This window comes from Pan troglodytes, chromosome 5 (assembly GCF_028858775.2).
Source record: "Pan troglodytes isolate AG18354 chromosome 5, NHGRI_mPanTro3-v2.0_pri, whole genome shotgun sequence".
Classification (NCBI taxonomy): domain Eukaryota; kingdom Metazoa; phylum Chordata; class Mammalia; order Primates; family Hominidae; genus Pan; species Pan troglodytes.
The window spans coordinates 42,016,077-42,032,593 of NC_072403.2; the positions used below are offsets into that span (position 1 = coordinate 42,016,077).

General features: G+C 41.2%; 1 protein-coding gene across 2 annotated transcripts in view; it reads right to left on the reverse strand.

Moving 5' to 3' along the window:
• Positions 1-369: 369 nt before the first annotated feature.
• Positions 370-16,517, reverse strand: part of LOC104006817 (basic proline-rich protein-like) — a 50,405-nt gene continuing 34,257 nt past the window's right edge. The window contains exon 3 of one of the 2 annotated variants that reach the window (XM_054685734.2): positions 370-608. The gene's annotated coding sequence lies outside the window, so the exon portion shown is untranslated. Of the gene's footprint in view, positions 609-10,980; positions 12,678-16,517 lie in introns of those variants that run through there. The other variant, XM_054685731.2, reaches the window with a different exon arrangement.

Below are 16,517 nucleotides of genomic sequence, written 5' to 3' on the forward strand. Positions count from 1 at the left end.
ACATTCTTAACTGGCACAGCATCTCAGTGGTTTCAATACAGACTCATATGCACGGGGGCTTTCTCCAGATTGTGGGGTCCGTAAGATGGCAGAAGTTTTGTAAAGTTCCCAGGAAGAACCACAGTAAAGGCTGCAGTTGGATTTCCTCCAGCCCGGCAGGATAGGGCATTGCCTTTAGAAATCTGAGTTTAGTTCAGCCTTTCCTTTTATCTTATTTGTTTCTTTTTTAGACACAGGGTCTCGCTCTGTTGCCCAGGCTGGAGTGCAGTGGCACAATCATAGCCCACTGCAACCTCAAACTCTTGGGCTCAAGCAATCCTCCCACCTCAGCCTCCCAAGTAGCTAGGACTACAGGCACATGCCACCACACCTAGCTAATTTTTTTATTTTTATTTTTTGTAGAGACAGGGTCTCACTATGTTGCCCAGGCTGGCAATCTTTCTTTTTTATCCTCCATCAGAGGAAGTGGCACCCCTCTCTAATGCTGCTCTCTCCTTGTGTGGTACACTATAGTAGTTAAGTGTTAGCTCTGGAGATATCACGTTCTTCTCACCAGCCCTGTGATCTGGGGCCTCAGTTTCTTCATCTGTAAAATGAGGACAGTAACACTAAAGAAATAAAGATAAGGAATGTACTCAGAACAGTACCTGGCACAAAGGAAGTGCTTGCCAAGCATTAACTGTTATTTTTATTATTTTCTCTACCACATCCTCTTCCCTCCTCGATTACCCCATCTTCCTGACATCTCCACTTCCTCCTTCTCAGTAGCAGTTTTTCCCACTCACCTTGTGTCCATGTTAAATCCCTCCTCAGTGGGTCTACTACCTTATTCCCACCTGGGTTCTTTACCTTCTTGACAAACTGTCTTCAAAGAGGAGTCTGTGTGTGTCACCTCTGTTTTCTCACCACGACTCCCTAGCAAACACCCTGACACCTGCCTTCACCATCTACCCTTCTTCCACAAGGACTCTGTCATGTTCTACAGCAGTCTCTGATCAACAAATCTTGCTGTCCTGGGTCCCATGCCTCTCCACCATGCCTGCCACCCCCTTCTACAGGGAGCCCCTCTTCCTCAGTGGTGTGACTGTCTCCCACCCCCTCAGTGCCTTCCAGCTCTATCTCCCCAGTCTGGTCACTGGGCCAGCTTCCTCCTGCCTTTGACTTAGCTCACAGAGCAAAGTCCTTAGCCTGTGGCTTCCCTTTCTTCCCAGCCGTACTGGCCCACCAGCCTGGTCCTCTCTCTAGAGCCTGGATCTGACTCCGGAGGCTTTCCGTGGAATCCTCCCACTGGGCCACCACATCTCTTCCCACTTAACCTTCCTAAACTAACCTCCCTAGACCAGCTCTCCCATCAGACTCCCCCACTCTGGCCCACGATGCCCTCTATCTCTTGGCCATTTAGCAGGGCCACCTTGCTGGCCCCTCCCTGCCTCTGCCTTGTTTCCCTGTTCATCCCACATCTCGGGGCCCCTCTGTGATAATGCTCCTCCCAGCTATTCTGTGTTGGCCACTCCAGGCCCCTTTGCACCTGTTCTATTATAAGATTAATAATACACAATGATTTCCTCCCTCTAGGCTCTTCCTTTTCTTATCTTTTCTGCTGCCAGATCCTTCTTCCTTAATGCTGCTGAGACATTTCATCCCCTTGCTCAAAAGCCAAAAATAGACCCCTCTTGCTTACAGCACCAGGTACCATACCCCGCCTGGCTGTGTTAGTTCCCACAGTAGGAACACAGCTGTGTTACAGCAGCTCTTGCTTGTATTACAACCCTAGTAGCCTTTCGGGCAAGGTCTGCAGAGTGTGGAGTTAAGAGCCTCAGTTTTGCATTCAAAAAGACCCGGGGTTGCATCCTGGCTTTGCCACTTATTAGCCATGCGTATTAGTCAGGGTTCTCCAGAGAAACAGAACCAACAGGATATATGCAGAACTTGCAAAAATCTCTATCATCTATCTATATCCACCTATATCTATATCATCTATATATATCATCTATCTATATCTGTATCTATCATTTTTGGGGGACCTGCCCCGAAAATCACATAGGTTCTTTTCTATTTTCCTAAGCATCGGCTGGCTGGAGAAATAAAGGGACAGAGTACAAAAGAGAGAAACTTTAAAGCTGGGCATCCGGTGGAGACAGCACATGTTGGTAGGATCCGTGATGCCCCACAAGCCACAAAAACCAGCAAGTTTTTATTAGGGACTTTCAAAAGGGGAGGGAGTGTGTGAATAGGTGTGGGTGACAGACATCAGGTACTTAACAGGGTAATAGAATATCACAAGGCAAGTGGAGGCAGGGCGAGATCACAGGACCACAGGATGTAGGCGAAATTAAAATTGCTAATAAAGTTTCGGGCACCATTGTCATTGATAACATCTTATCAGGAGACAGGGTTTTGAGATCAACCTGTCTGACCAAAATTTATTAGGCGGGAATTTCCTCTTCCTAATAAGCCTGGGAGCGCTATGGGAGACTGGAGTTTATTTTACCTCTACAATCTCGACCATAAGAGACAGGTATGCCCCGGGGGGGCCAGTTCAGAGACCTACCCCTAGGTGCGCATTCTCTTTCTCAGGGATATTCCATGCTGAGAAAAAGAATTCAGCAATATTTCTCCCATTTGCTTTTGAAAGAAGAGAAATATGGCTCTGTTCTGCGCGGCTCACCGGCGGTCAGAGTTTAAGGTTATCTCTCTTATTCCCTGAACAATTGCTGTTATCCTGTTCTTTTTTCAGGGTGCCCACATTTCATATTGCTCAAACACACATGCTGTACAATTTGTGCAGTTAATGCAATTATCACATAGTCCTGAGGCAACATACATCCTCCTCGGCTGACAGGATTAAGAGATTAAAGTAAAGACAGGCATAGGAAATCACAAGGGTATTGACTGGGGAAGTGATAAGTGTCCATGAAATCTTTACAATTTATGTTTAGAGATTGCAGTAAAGACAGGCATAAGAAATTACAAAAGTATTAATTTGGGGAACTAATAAATGTCCATAAAATCTTCACAATCCACGTTCTTCTGCCATGGTTTCAGCCGGTCCCTGTTTGGGGTCCCTGACTTCCCGCAACATATCATGTATATCTATAATCTATATCTATCATCTATCTATATCTGTATCTATCATCTGTCATCTATATCTGTATCTATCATCTATCTATTATCTATCTATCTATTTATCTATCTATCCTTATTTATTTTTAGGAATTGGCTGACAAGATTGCTGGGGATTAGCAAGTCTGAAGTTTGTAGGACAGACCAGCTGGCTAGCAATTCAGGTAAGAGTTGATGTTGCAATCTTGAATCTGAAATTCATAGAGCAGGCCAGGCAGGCTGGAAACTCAGGCAAGATCTCTATGTTGTAGTCCTGAGTCAGAATTCCTTCTAGAAACCTCAGCTTTGCTCTTAAGGCCTTTTCCTGATTGGTTGAGGTCCACCCTCAGTAGGGAGGGTAATCTGCTACAACCAACTGATTGTAAATGCTAATTCCATCTACAAAATTTCTTTGCAGCAACATCTAGACTGTTTAACCAAATAACTGGGCATGTAAGCCTGCTTGTCACACCATGCATTTTGGAGCAGGGTATTTTCCTCCTCTGAGCCTTATTTTCCTTCTCCAAGATGGAATCTTGGAAGAGCTCAGCTCATAGAACTAGTGAGGGTAAAGTGCATACAGAGTGCACAGTAAATATTAGCTATTTTTACTATTGTTGTGGTTGTATCAGTGGGTACTCAAAAACACTTGTGGATGATGTTAATACTCTTGGGAATATGGGACCTACAAAACACGGCTGCTGCCCTCCAGTTTTTGGTTGGGCTGTGTAGGTATAACACGCAAGTATGGAGGTGAACTGTGCTTATTCCCATCTGACTCTGGGGCCCAACAGACTGGTTCAGAGCCTTTAGTTCATGTAAAACTCCCAAAGGAACAAAATCTTCCACAATTCTTCACATTCATTTTTGGGAAGGAAGGAATAAAGTTTCTCCACTGGTTTCTTCGTTTTTGAGGGGATTTGGAACAATATATCAAAAAGAATTAAATTTCACTTCTTCAGCAGCCATTTCACATTTTGTAAGAACTGCATATTTATGCCAGTAAACAACGAAGCAGGAACAAGATGATAGCTCCGTTTTCCTGGAAATCAGGAAATCAATCAAGCTGTCTCAAACTGAGATGTCTGCATTGTGAAATCTTGCTAACATTCCAAAAAGCTGTTTTAAATAAGAGTAATTTTTATAAGTGGAAATTCTCTCCCTCTCTCTTTCTCCCCCCTCACCCCTCTCCCTTCCTTCCCTCCTTTCTTTTTTTAAACCAGTGTTGTCCACTGATTACTTCTGATGTGTTCGGCCTAGGCATCAATTTTTAAAAATACGTGGGATGGGATATGGGTTTCTCTGCTTCTCTCTGAGACCTTTTCATTGTTTCTGCCCAATTAATTGGCACCCATCTCTGCCTGCCTAGGAGTCTGCTTGCCTTTGTCCACACCAGCCCTGCCTGTTCCTATCCTTTTTTTTTTTTTACAGTAAAGCCATTACTTCAGCTGCCTCTTTCAGAACCAGGAATAAAATGATCTCAAAAGAACTTCTCTGTGTACAGTATTAAGATTTTATACACACACACACACACACACACACACACACACACACACACACTTTTTATTTTAAGGGTACAGTGGGGCATGCCTGTATTCCCAACTACTTGGGAAGCTGAAGCAGAAGGATCACTTGAGCTCAAGAGTTCAAAACCAGCCTGGGCAACACAGCAAGACCTCATCCTTTAAAAAACAAACAAAACTTATACAATGAACAACTTCTTTATTTTAGATTTATAAAATAGATGCAAGAAGAGCACAGAGAATTTCCATATATGCTGCACCCAGCTTCCTTCTTATTAATATCTTAGTACAGCACTTTTTTCACAACTAATGAACCAATATTGATATATTATTATTTATTTATTTTTCTTGAGACAGAGTCTCACTCTGCCACCCAGGCTGGGGTGCAGTGGCGTGATCTCAGCTCATTGCAACCTCTGCCTCCCGGGTTCCAGTGATTCTCCTGCCTCAGCCTCCCGAGTAGCTGGGATTACAGGCCCACACCAACACACCTGGCTAATTTTTGTATTTTTAGCAGAGACGGGGTTTCAGCGTATTGGTCAGGCTGGTCTCGAACTCCTGACCTCAGGTGATCCACCCACTTTGGCCTCCCAGAGTGCTGGGATTAAGGCATGAGCCACTGCGCCTGGCCTGATACATTATTATTAAGTAAAGTTCATACTTTATTCAGTTTCCTTCGTTTTTACCAAAGTTCTACGGTAAAACTTATTTCCTAAAGTTTTACCTAATGTTCTTTTTCTGTTCCAGGATCCCATCTAGGATGCCATATTCATTTAGTCATGATGTGTCCTTAAACTCCTCTTGGCCACGTCAGTTTCTCAAATTTTTCTTGTTTCCGATGACCTTGGTGGTTTTGAGGAGTACTCGTCAGGGATTTTGTAAAATGTCCTTCAGCTGGGACTCGTTTAATGTTTTTCTCGTGATTGGACTCAGGTAATGTGTTTTTGGAAGGAAGACTACAGTAGTAAAGTAACCTTCTCATCACATCATATCAAGGCTATATCCTATCAATATGACTTAGCACTGCTGATGTTAACTTTGATCACCTGGCTAAGGTGGTGTTTGCCGGACTTCTCCACTGTGAAGTGATTTTCTCCCCCTTCTTCCCACACTATAATATTTGGAAATAAGTCACTAAGCACAGCCCATACTTAAAGAGGGGAAGTGTACTCCACTTCTTTGAGAAGGGAATATCTAGATAAATTATTTGGAATATTTCTGTATGGGCTATTTTTCTCAATAATTTAGGTCTATGGACCAACAGGTGTTTATTTTATACCTTGGTTATAATCCAATAAATAACATAATAAAAATAAGTAATAATAGTGATATGGGTTGGCTGTGTCCCCACCCAAATCTCATCTTGAATTGTAGCTCCCATAATTCCCATGTGTTGTGGGAGGGTCCCGGTGGGAGAGAACTGAATCACGGGGGAGGTTCCCCCATGATTCTGGAGGTAGTGAATAAGTCTCACGGGATTTCATGGTTTGATAAGAGGTTTCCCCTTTTGCTTGGCTCTCACTCTCTCTTGCCTGCCACCATGTAAGGAGTGCCTTTTGCCTTCTTCCATGATTGTGAGGCCTGCTCAGCCACATGGAATTGTGAGTCCATTAAACCTCTTTCTCTTTATAAATTACCCAGTCTCGGGTATGTCTTCATCAGCAGTGTGAAAATGGACTAATACAAATAGTAAATAAAATTTTTTTTTTTCAGATGGAGTCTTGAATTGCTTGAACCCCAGGCTGGAGTACAGTGGCACAATCTCAGCTCACTGCAACCTCTGCCTTTGGGGAAGTAGGAATGTTCTAGGAAAAGATACTGACAGATACCTCTGGGTCTGGGCTTTTCTTTTGGGGAAGTTTATAAATGACTAAATCATACTCCTTGTTATAGGCCTGTTTAGACATTCTGTATCTTCTTGAGACAGTTTTGCTTTTTATCTTTTTTGTTGTTGTTAATTCCAAAGACTTAAAACTATGGTTTCTATCTGTCTATGAATTTAGTCATTTCAACCAACTTACTGTGGTGTGGGTTCTCCCTCTGTGGTTCAAGTGATTCTCCTGCCTCAGCTTCCCAAGTAGCTGGGATTATAGGCGCCCACCACCATGCCCAGCTAATTTTGTATTTTTAGTGCAGATGGGGGTTTCACCATGTTGGCCAGGCTGGTCTTGAACTCCTGATTTCAAGTGATCCACCTGCCTTGGCCTCTCAAAGTGCTGGCATTACAGGCATGAGCCACTGTGCCTGGCTAGTAAATAATTTTTTTTTTTTTTTTTTTAGACAGGGTCTCACTATGTTGCCTAGGCTGGAGTATAGTGATACGATCTCGGCTTACCACAACCTCCACCTCCCAGGTTCAAGTGATTCTCCTGCCTAAGCCCCCCGAGTAGCTGGGATTACAGATGCCTGCCACCATGCCCAGCTAATTTTTGTATTTTAGTAGAGACAGGGTTTCACCACATTGGCCAGGCTGGTCTTGAACTCCTGACCTCAAGTGATCTGCCCACCTTGGCCTCCCAAAGTGCTGGGATTACAGGCGTGAGCCACCGTGCCTGGCCAGTAAATAAATTTTTAAAGAGCTCTACCTTTTGACTTGATTTATAGGCTTTACTTTCTTTTGTGTGAATTGAGCCCATTTCCCTGAAAGGATCTGGAGGTACTGCTCACAGCCAGAGGGAGTCAACTCATCAGTCATGCAAACACACGGAGTCCTGCGGGTGGTGGAAAGATGCTTCACTTCTCCCATTTTGATGCTGACCAATCCAGAGTTCACTTTGGATGAGCACCCTGGAGGCCCTTCCCGCTCTCATCTGGCTTCTTCCTTGTTGATCCTCTCTCCCTTTTCCATCCTAACACCCACCTATCCCCTGGTAAGACATGTAGGGGATCTTCATTCTATTTGCATGAAATAAGGAAATAAAATATAACAGATATAAATCATGGGTAGTGTAGCTATCCTTTTGTTGCATGTTTTCTAGGTGCACTCTTCTGGGTACTTTAAATATATCACATCTAATCTTTGCACTAATTACACAGCAATTATTATTCCAATTTAACAAACATAGAAACTGAATCTCTAGGAGTTTTTTTTTCTTAATTCCCCCAAAGTTTTCCTCTTACTGCAGTTTTTTCTTTTCAGTCTCTTCCACCAGCAACTCCTCTCATGCATCTCCTAATGGTGGAGTGCCCATGGCTCTCTCCTTGGTTGCCCTTTTCTGTTCATGCTCCCCTCTAAATGGTCTCTTCTACTCTCCTGGCTTTCCATACCATCCATATGCTGATGACTAGCAAATGCACATCTCTACCTTGGATGTTTGTATTTGATTTCAGACAAGTCAACATCTTCCCTTGAGTGTTTTAAATCAAAAGTCAGAGGTTCTGCTTCTAGTAGTGGTGGAGTCGCTTGTATTGTATTATGATCATTATAGAAATAATAAAAAACCCAACTATTGGAAGGCACTGGAGAGACCAAAAGCAGGCAGAAACCAGAGGGGAGTAAACCACCAGAAGAAGGAAGTGCAGCGGGGAAGATTTGTGATCACAAGGCTTTTGCCTGAGGGTACTCTTCAGAACAGGTAGCACAGGATGGCCAGAAAGTGGCTAGTCTTACTGGTTTGACAAGTCAGAGAATGGGATTTAGAAAGAAAATCTAAGAAATGAAGAAACCACAGAGGCTTCTTAAAAGTGCATATAAAATCTGATCAAATCCTTGGCTGACTCCTGATGTGCATGGATAGGGGATACTTTAAGGAGCCCAGCAAGAAACAAGCAGAAGGTAAAAGACAGGAAGTTGAAAGAACTGAGCAGAAAGTTTAGCTGCCACTCATCTCAGGGGACACAGAATTTGGAAACTTATGCCTGCCAAGTTAGCTGCCTGAAAATAAATGCTCTTCAGAGGAAGGTAACAGAATCCAGATTCTCTATATTGTATTATCTATAATGTCTAGAATAATACAATTTTTTTAAAACTCGAAACTTGAAAACAAGCAGGGAAATGTGATCTATAGTCAATGAAAAGCAGTTGGCCAGGTGCAGTGGATCACGCCTGTAATCCCAGCATTTGGCAGGCTAAGTCGGGCAGATCACGAGGTCAAGAGATCGAGACCATCCTGGCCAACATGGTGAAACCCCATGTCTACTAAAAATACAAAAATTATCTGGGTGAGGTGGTGCGTGCCTGTAATTCCAGCTACTCAGGAGGCTGAGGCAGGAGAATCACTTGAACCGGGGAGGCAGAGGCTGCAGTGAGCCAAGATGGCGCCACTGCACTCCAGTCTGGGTGACCGAGTGAGACTCTGTCTCAAAAAAAAAAGAAAAAAAGAAAAGAAAAGCAGTCAATGAGAACCAATCCTGAAACACTTCATCTATTGGAATTAGTAGTCAAAGATTTCAGAGCAAATATAATATATGTTTTCAAGGACTTTGAAAACACAGTCATAATGAATGAACAGATGGGCAATTTCAACAAAGAACTAGAAACTACAAAAAAGAACAAAATGGCAATTCTAAAATTAAAAAGCATGATATCTGAAGTGAAAATCTCACTAGACAGGCTTAATAAGAAAAGGTGAAGTTGAATAAAAATCAATAAAATTTATAATAATCTGAGGAACAGAGATGAAAATATTTGAAAAGATAATCAAAGCTTCAGTAACTTATAGGACAATATAAAATCATCTAACATACACAAAATTCATTTCCTAGAAGGAGAAGAAATAAACAATGGGACAGAAAAAATATTTGGAGAAGTAAATTATTTGGAGAAATAAATGGCCAAAAATTTCACAAGTTTGATGATAAATATAAGCTTACAGATCCAAGAAGCTCAACACAACTTAATACAAAGAAAACTACTCTTGAACATATCATAATCAACCTACTAAAAAACAGAAAATCTGGAAAATGACCAAGAAAAACAGCATATACTATATACAGGGAACCATGAGTAGAAAAATCAGCTAACTTCTCATCAGAAATAATGAAGGCCAAAAGACAATGGAATGCCATATTTAATGTGCTAAAAGTAAAACCCTGAAACCTGGAATTGTACATATACAATGTATTTCATTATTATCATGTTGCTAATATCCTCACTTACATATTTTAATATATTTATTATGCTTATTCTAAACTCTTGGTTCATCTGTTCTAACGCATCTCTTTCTGATGTTATCCGTCATCTGGCCATGATTTTTTTTATTTTTTTATTTTGAAGTGGTTGTGTTACTCAGATATCTTAGTTTGGTCTGTGAACTCATATCCCCTAGCTCCTCTGTCCAATAAGGAACACTGGGGAAGGACAGAAGCCACAGTATTACAGTAATGAGCTAAAGGGTGTGTGTGTGTGTGTGTGTGTGTGTGTGTGTGTGTGTGTGTGTGAAAGACAGGACAGAAAGAGAAAGATGTGAAGGGTGTGTGATGGGGAAGAACAAACACTAAGAGAGCCCTGGTGCATTAGTCCGTTCTTATGCTGCTAATAAAGACATACCTGAGACTGGGTAATTTATAAAGGAGAAAGGCTTAATTGACTCACAGTTCAGCATGGCTGGGGAGGCCTCAGGAAACTGACAATCGTGGTAGAAGGGGAAGCAAACATGTCCTTCTTCACACAGTGGCAGGAAGGAGAAGAATGAGAGCTGAGTGAAGGGGGAAGCTCCTTATAAAACCATAAGATCCCATGAGAACTTACTCACTATCACAAGAACAGCATGGGAGAAACCACTTCCATGATTCAATTACTTCCCACCAGGTCCTTCCCACGACATGTGGGGATTATGATAACTACAATTCAAGATGAGATTTGGGTGGGGACACAGCCAAACCATATAACCTGGGCACCAGAAAACCAGTAACATCAAACCAATCTTCAGGTTAAGTCTTCATCTCAACCAGTCAGGGAGAAGCTATATTGGTAGGAGGGTTGGGAAGGTGACTTGAGGCTCTTCAACATCCACCCATGAAACTCCTCTACAGAGCAGAACTGCACTGTCCTGATTGTATTCCCTGAACATCACTACAAAACAGCCCAGTACAATGTTAAATAGAAGCAGAGGTAATTAGATGAACCCATGGATATAAAGAGTCAAATATATATATACACACATACATATAAACACACACACATATATAAAATATATAATATTAAATATACATATATACAAATAATGCAAAATATATACAAATATATATAATCTCTTACAAAACTGAAATTTATCAAAATGAATTGACAGATACTATTATTTTGTCTCTTCAACAACCATATTTTTCACACTATTTATTCAGGTAGCAAGAGAAGATCCCTTGTACAATAGTTTTACGAAGATACGTTTGAATCAATTTTGCCTGGCACATGGTATGTTCTTTGACTTGAAAAGAAGAGTCAATCTTCATTTCAGAAAAGATTTTTAAATTTATATATTGAAATATATCTTGATCTAAATAATAAATATAGTTGGCCCTCCATATCTATGGGTTCCACATCCATGGATTCAACCAACTGGATCAAAAATATTCCAAACAACAATAAAAACAATAAACAATAAACAACAATAAAACAAACAACACAATAAACAAAACAATAAACAAAACAATAAACAACAATAAAAAATAATAGAACAATTAAAAAAATACAAAATTTAAAAATACGGTATAACATCTATTTACATAACATTTATATATTGTATTAGGTATTATAAGTGATCTAGAAATGACTTAAAGTATACAGAAGCCTAGCCTGGGCAACACAGTGAGACTTCCATTTCTACAAAAAATAACATTAGCCAGGTGTAGTGGTGCATGCTTGTGGTCCCAGCTACTCAGGAGGCTGAGCTGGGAGAATTGCTTAAGTCCCAGAGGTTAAGGCTGCAGTGAGCTGTGATCACACCACTGCATTCCAGCCTGGGTGACAAACTGAGAACCTGTCTCAAAAAATAAGTACATACGATAAAAAATAAAGTATACAGGAGGATGTGCATAGATTATATGCAAATCTCACACCATTTTATGTAAGAAACTTGAGCATCCTCAGATTTTGGTATCCATGGAGCTTTCCGGAACCAATCCCCTGTGGATACCGAGGGATCACTGTATACACACACACACAAATACACACATATAAATACACACACACATATACACACACATATATAAATACACACACATACACAGAGTGCAACTGCTGGAGTGTCTGGTAAGACTTTGTTTAATCTTTAAGAAGCTGCCAGACTGTCTTCCAAGTGGCTGCATCATTTTGCATTCCCACCAGCAATGAATGAGAGCTCCTGTTGCTCCACAACCTCATCAGCATTTGCTGTTCTTAGTATTTTGGATTTTAGCTCATCTAATAAGTGTATAGTGCTATCTTGTTTTAATTTGCAATTTTCTAGTGACATATTGTGTTGAGAATCTTTTCATATGTTCATTTGCCATCTACATATATTCTTTGGGGAGGTTTCCATTCAGCTCTCTTGCCCATATTTTAATCAGGTTGTTCATTTTCTTATTGCTGAGTTTTAAGAGTTCTTTGTATTTTAGACATACTTCCTTTATCAGATAGGTGTTTTGCACATATTTTCTCATAGTCTGTGGCATGTATTTTCATTCTCTTAACAGTGTCTTTGCAGAGCAGAAGTTTTTCATTTTAATGAAGTCCAACTTATCTATCTTTCTTTTCTTTTATGGATTGTGCTTTGGTGTTGTATCTAAAAACTCACTGCCAAACCAAAGTCACCTAGAGTTTCTCCTATGTGATATGCTTACCTGAATGAAATGTTTGGCTTTTTCATTCTTCTTCACAGTATAACCCTCTTCTAACTTCATTTCAAAAATGTGTAAGCCATTCATTCTAGTTTTTCCGTATTTTAGCAGCCACATTACTAAATCACTTATTTCTCAGGTTCCAGTTTTCTTCCCTCTTGGGAAATCATCTCCCTGAGTCAGCAAAGGCCCGTTACTTTTTTAGTTTTCCAGTGTCTCTAGTCTCATAGTTGCATTCTCTGACGTTTGGATAGTCATCACTCTCCTCTTTAATCCTCAAAACATTGCCATGGAGTTCTAAAAGGAAGGAGAGCAAATGATATGGAGGTAGTAGTCGCCGATTTCCTGAACCAACCTCAGGAGATAAATGAGCAAACACTTCCCAAACTTCAATTCCAGCCTGTTTGGCCCAAATTTATATGAAGTGCTCACTTGTCAATTAATAGCTTCTTCACTGATTTTTCTTGCAGCCTTAGTAAGGAAACTTCTTTTTTTTTTTTTTCTTTTCTTTTAATGAGACAGGATCTTACTATATTGACCAGGTTGGGCTGAACTCTTGGCCTCAAGCAATCCTCTCGCCTCTGCCTCCCAAAATGCTAGGATTACAGGTGTGAGCCACCACGCCCAGCCAGGAAACTTCTACAACAAAAGGTTTCTGTTACAGAGTTTATTTATTTTTTATTTTTAAGATAGAGTTTTACTCTGTCACCCAGGCTGGAGTGCATGGCCCAGTCACGGCTCATTGCAGCCTCAACCTCCCAGGCTCAAGCAACCCTCCTCCTACCTCAGCCTCTTGAGTAGCTGGGACTACAGGTGTGTGCCCCCATGCCTGGCTAATTTTTTTAGTTTCGTAGAAACAGGGTCTTACTATGTTGCGCAGGCTGGTCTTGAACTCCTGGACTTACAGAATCCTCTCACCCTGACCTCCCAAAGTGCTGGGATTACAAGCACGAGCCACTACACTTGGCTCTCTGTTAGATAATTTAAACGGACAACATCTCTTGTATCAAAGAAAATTTAACTAGTTTCTTCCCATTTGCCTTTTCTTTCTGTAATGGAGTTCCAAATGGAATTAGTAGTAGGCATAGTAATTTGAGTTCTGAATGGCTTTAACGTTCACACTTTTATTTCATTTAAAACAATATTTGTAAGAAACGTACACTGCACTCCAGCCTGGACGACAGAGTGAGACTCTGTCACACAAAAAAAGAAAGAAAGAAAGAAATGTATTTGATAGACTTGTTAGCTAATTGATTTTGTAAATAACTGCAGGTTCTGATTAAGTATGCTTTTTTTTTTTTTTTTTTTTTTTGAGACAGGGTCTCTCGCTCTGTCACCCAGGCTGGAGTATAGTGGCTCCATCTCAGCTCACTACAACCTCTGCCTCCCAGGCTCAAGTGATCCTCCCACCCAAGCCTCCTGAGTGGCTGGGACTACAGGTGTGTGCCCCTATGCCCAGCTAATTTTTGTATTTTTTGTAGAGACAAGAGTTTCGCCATGTTGCCTAGGCTGGTCTTGAACTCCTAAGCTCCAGCGATCTGCCTGCCTTAGCTTCCCAAAGTGCTGGGATTACAGGCACGAGCCACCACACCCGGCCTAAGCATGCTTCTTATAAAGATAACCCACCAAATCATTCATAGTGTTTCTGTCTGACATGTTTAATTTAGATAAGCTGAGGTGAAGAGTGAGTATGAGTTTCCTACGGCTGCTATAACAAATTCCTACAAACTGGATGGCCTGAAACAATAGAAATGCATTCTCTCACAGTTCTGGAGGCCAGAACTCTGAAGTCAAATGTCAGCAGAGTTGTGCTCCTTCTGAAGGCTCTAAAGGAGGAAGAATTCTTCCTTGCCCTTTCCTAGCTTCTGGTGGTTGCTGGAAATTCTTGGCATTTCATGGTTTATAGCTGCATCACTCCAATCTCTGTCTGTCTGCACATGGCTGTCTTCCCTCTGTGTGTGTGTGTCTTTAAATCTCCTTCTCCTTATAAGAACACCAGTCATTGGATTTAGGGCCCACCCTATTCCAGTGTGACCTCACCTTAACTTGATCATGTCTCCAAGGATCCTATTTCCAAATAAAGTCACAGCCACAGGGTTTAGGATTTCAATTCAACACACAACAGAGCAATGCTATAAGGCCTAGGGCATAAGAATAAAATTCAGAGGAGATATGCTAGAGAGAGAAAAACACAGAATAAAACATGCTTCAGGAAGAACAATTGGAGGTATGCGTGGTGTGCGGTTATTTCTTTGAAGACAGGCTGCTTCAGTCTGAGAAAGTGCCTCTTGTAAATATACATAGAGAAGCGTAGTGTAAATATGCTTGACTTTAGCCTTGAAAAGAATAATTAGGAAAATAACAAACCCAAATCATCAATATAAACTAAAGGAAATTGTCAGAGAGAGTAAACATTTAAAGCATAATTGCAGCTGAACACGGTGGGGTGTGAGAGGAGAGGTCTCATAACTGGCCACCAGTCACGCAATAACAGGCAATGCACTGCCCCTACCTTAATTTTTGTTTCATTTTGTTCCTGTTTCTGTTTTGCTTCATTATTGATTGATCAGACATCTGGTAAACATTTATCATCAATATTATTGATTGGCATTTCCCTCCACCATTTGCTCAAGTCTCCAAAGTATTGGCTGTGCTATCACGGCACACAAGTTACCTGGGGAGTGCAGTGGAGAGAAAGACCTTGGGTCTGCAGAAGGATATTGTGCCTTCTAAGTATGACTGAGAAGGTGAAGCTAAAACCTGCTGGTCTTGCAGTGTCTCAACTCTCTCACAGTGTTGGGGATTATAGTGGGTGGCTTTAAATGTCAAAGATTATTAACTAATTATAATAACAATACAATATTTATCATCTTTTGAACTGACAGATTTTTCAAATTCACTTATTAGTTCTGGTAGGGTTTTTTTTTTTTTTTGGCCCCCCTATATCCCATTTCCATCTACACCTTACCTATTATTTTATTGTGAAGACTTCCTAAGCTTCCTTATGGAGTAGGAGGTGGGACTTTACTACAGGCCACATTGAAGACTGGCTGAAACAGGGAAGAGGTGAAAGCACCTCTCCAGGCCAGGCACAGTGGCTCACTCTTGTAGTCCCAGCACTTTGGAGGCCAATGTGGGTGGATGGTTTGAGCCAAGGAGTTTGAGATCAGCCTAGACAATGTGGTAAAATCTCGTCTCTACAAAATGTACAAAAAATTAGCCAGGTGTGGTGGCACCCGCCTGTAGTCCCAGCTACCGGGAGGCTGAGGTGTGAGGATTGCTTGAGCTTGGGAGGCGGAATTTGCAGCGAGCTGAGATAGCACCATTGCTCTCCAGCCTGGGCAACAGAGCCAGACCCTGTCTCAAAAGACTTTTTTAAAAAAAGCACCTCTTCACAAGACATGCCCACCAATGCCATTGACATGTCAGTTTACCATCGCCATGGTAGCACCCAGAAGTTATCACCCTTTTCCTACAAATTTCTGAACAACTCACCCCTTAATTTGCATGTACTTTAAAGTGGGTATAACTGTGAATGCAGAACTGTCACTGAGCTGCTGCTCTCAGCACACTGCCTGTGGGGTAGCCCTGCTCTGCAGGAGCAGTCATGGAGCTATAACCCTGCCACAGCTTCAATAAAGCTGTCTGCTACCATCGGCTAGCTCTTGAACTTGAATTCCTTCCTGGGCGAAGCCAAGAACCCGCCCTGCATCACTTATGCAAATAAAAACAAACAAACACTATTATATATTCTTATTCCTTCCTTTGTTACACAAAATGTAGCATGTATGTTTTACACACTGACAAATACTGCCAACCTGACCTTAGGGAGGTGTACACCAAATCACATCTTACCGTATTTTGCCAAGTGCCTTTTACTTCAAATCCTCACCAAAATATTTAGTATTATTTTTGAAAAATAAAAATCAAACCCAGAAGACACAATAGGTACACTTTTCCATTTGTTCAAATCTTCTGTTATGTCACTCAGAAAACTGCACATTTCTTGGGTTAAACTTGTTCCTAGAAATTTATCTTTTTGGTTACTATTGTAAGTAAGACTTTTTCTATTAATCTATTGATTCCTAAATATTAATTTTGTAATTAGTCACCTGACTAAAGTCTCTTATTATTTAT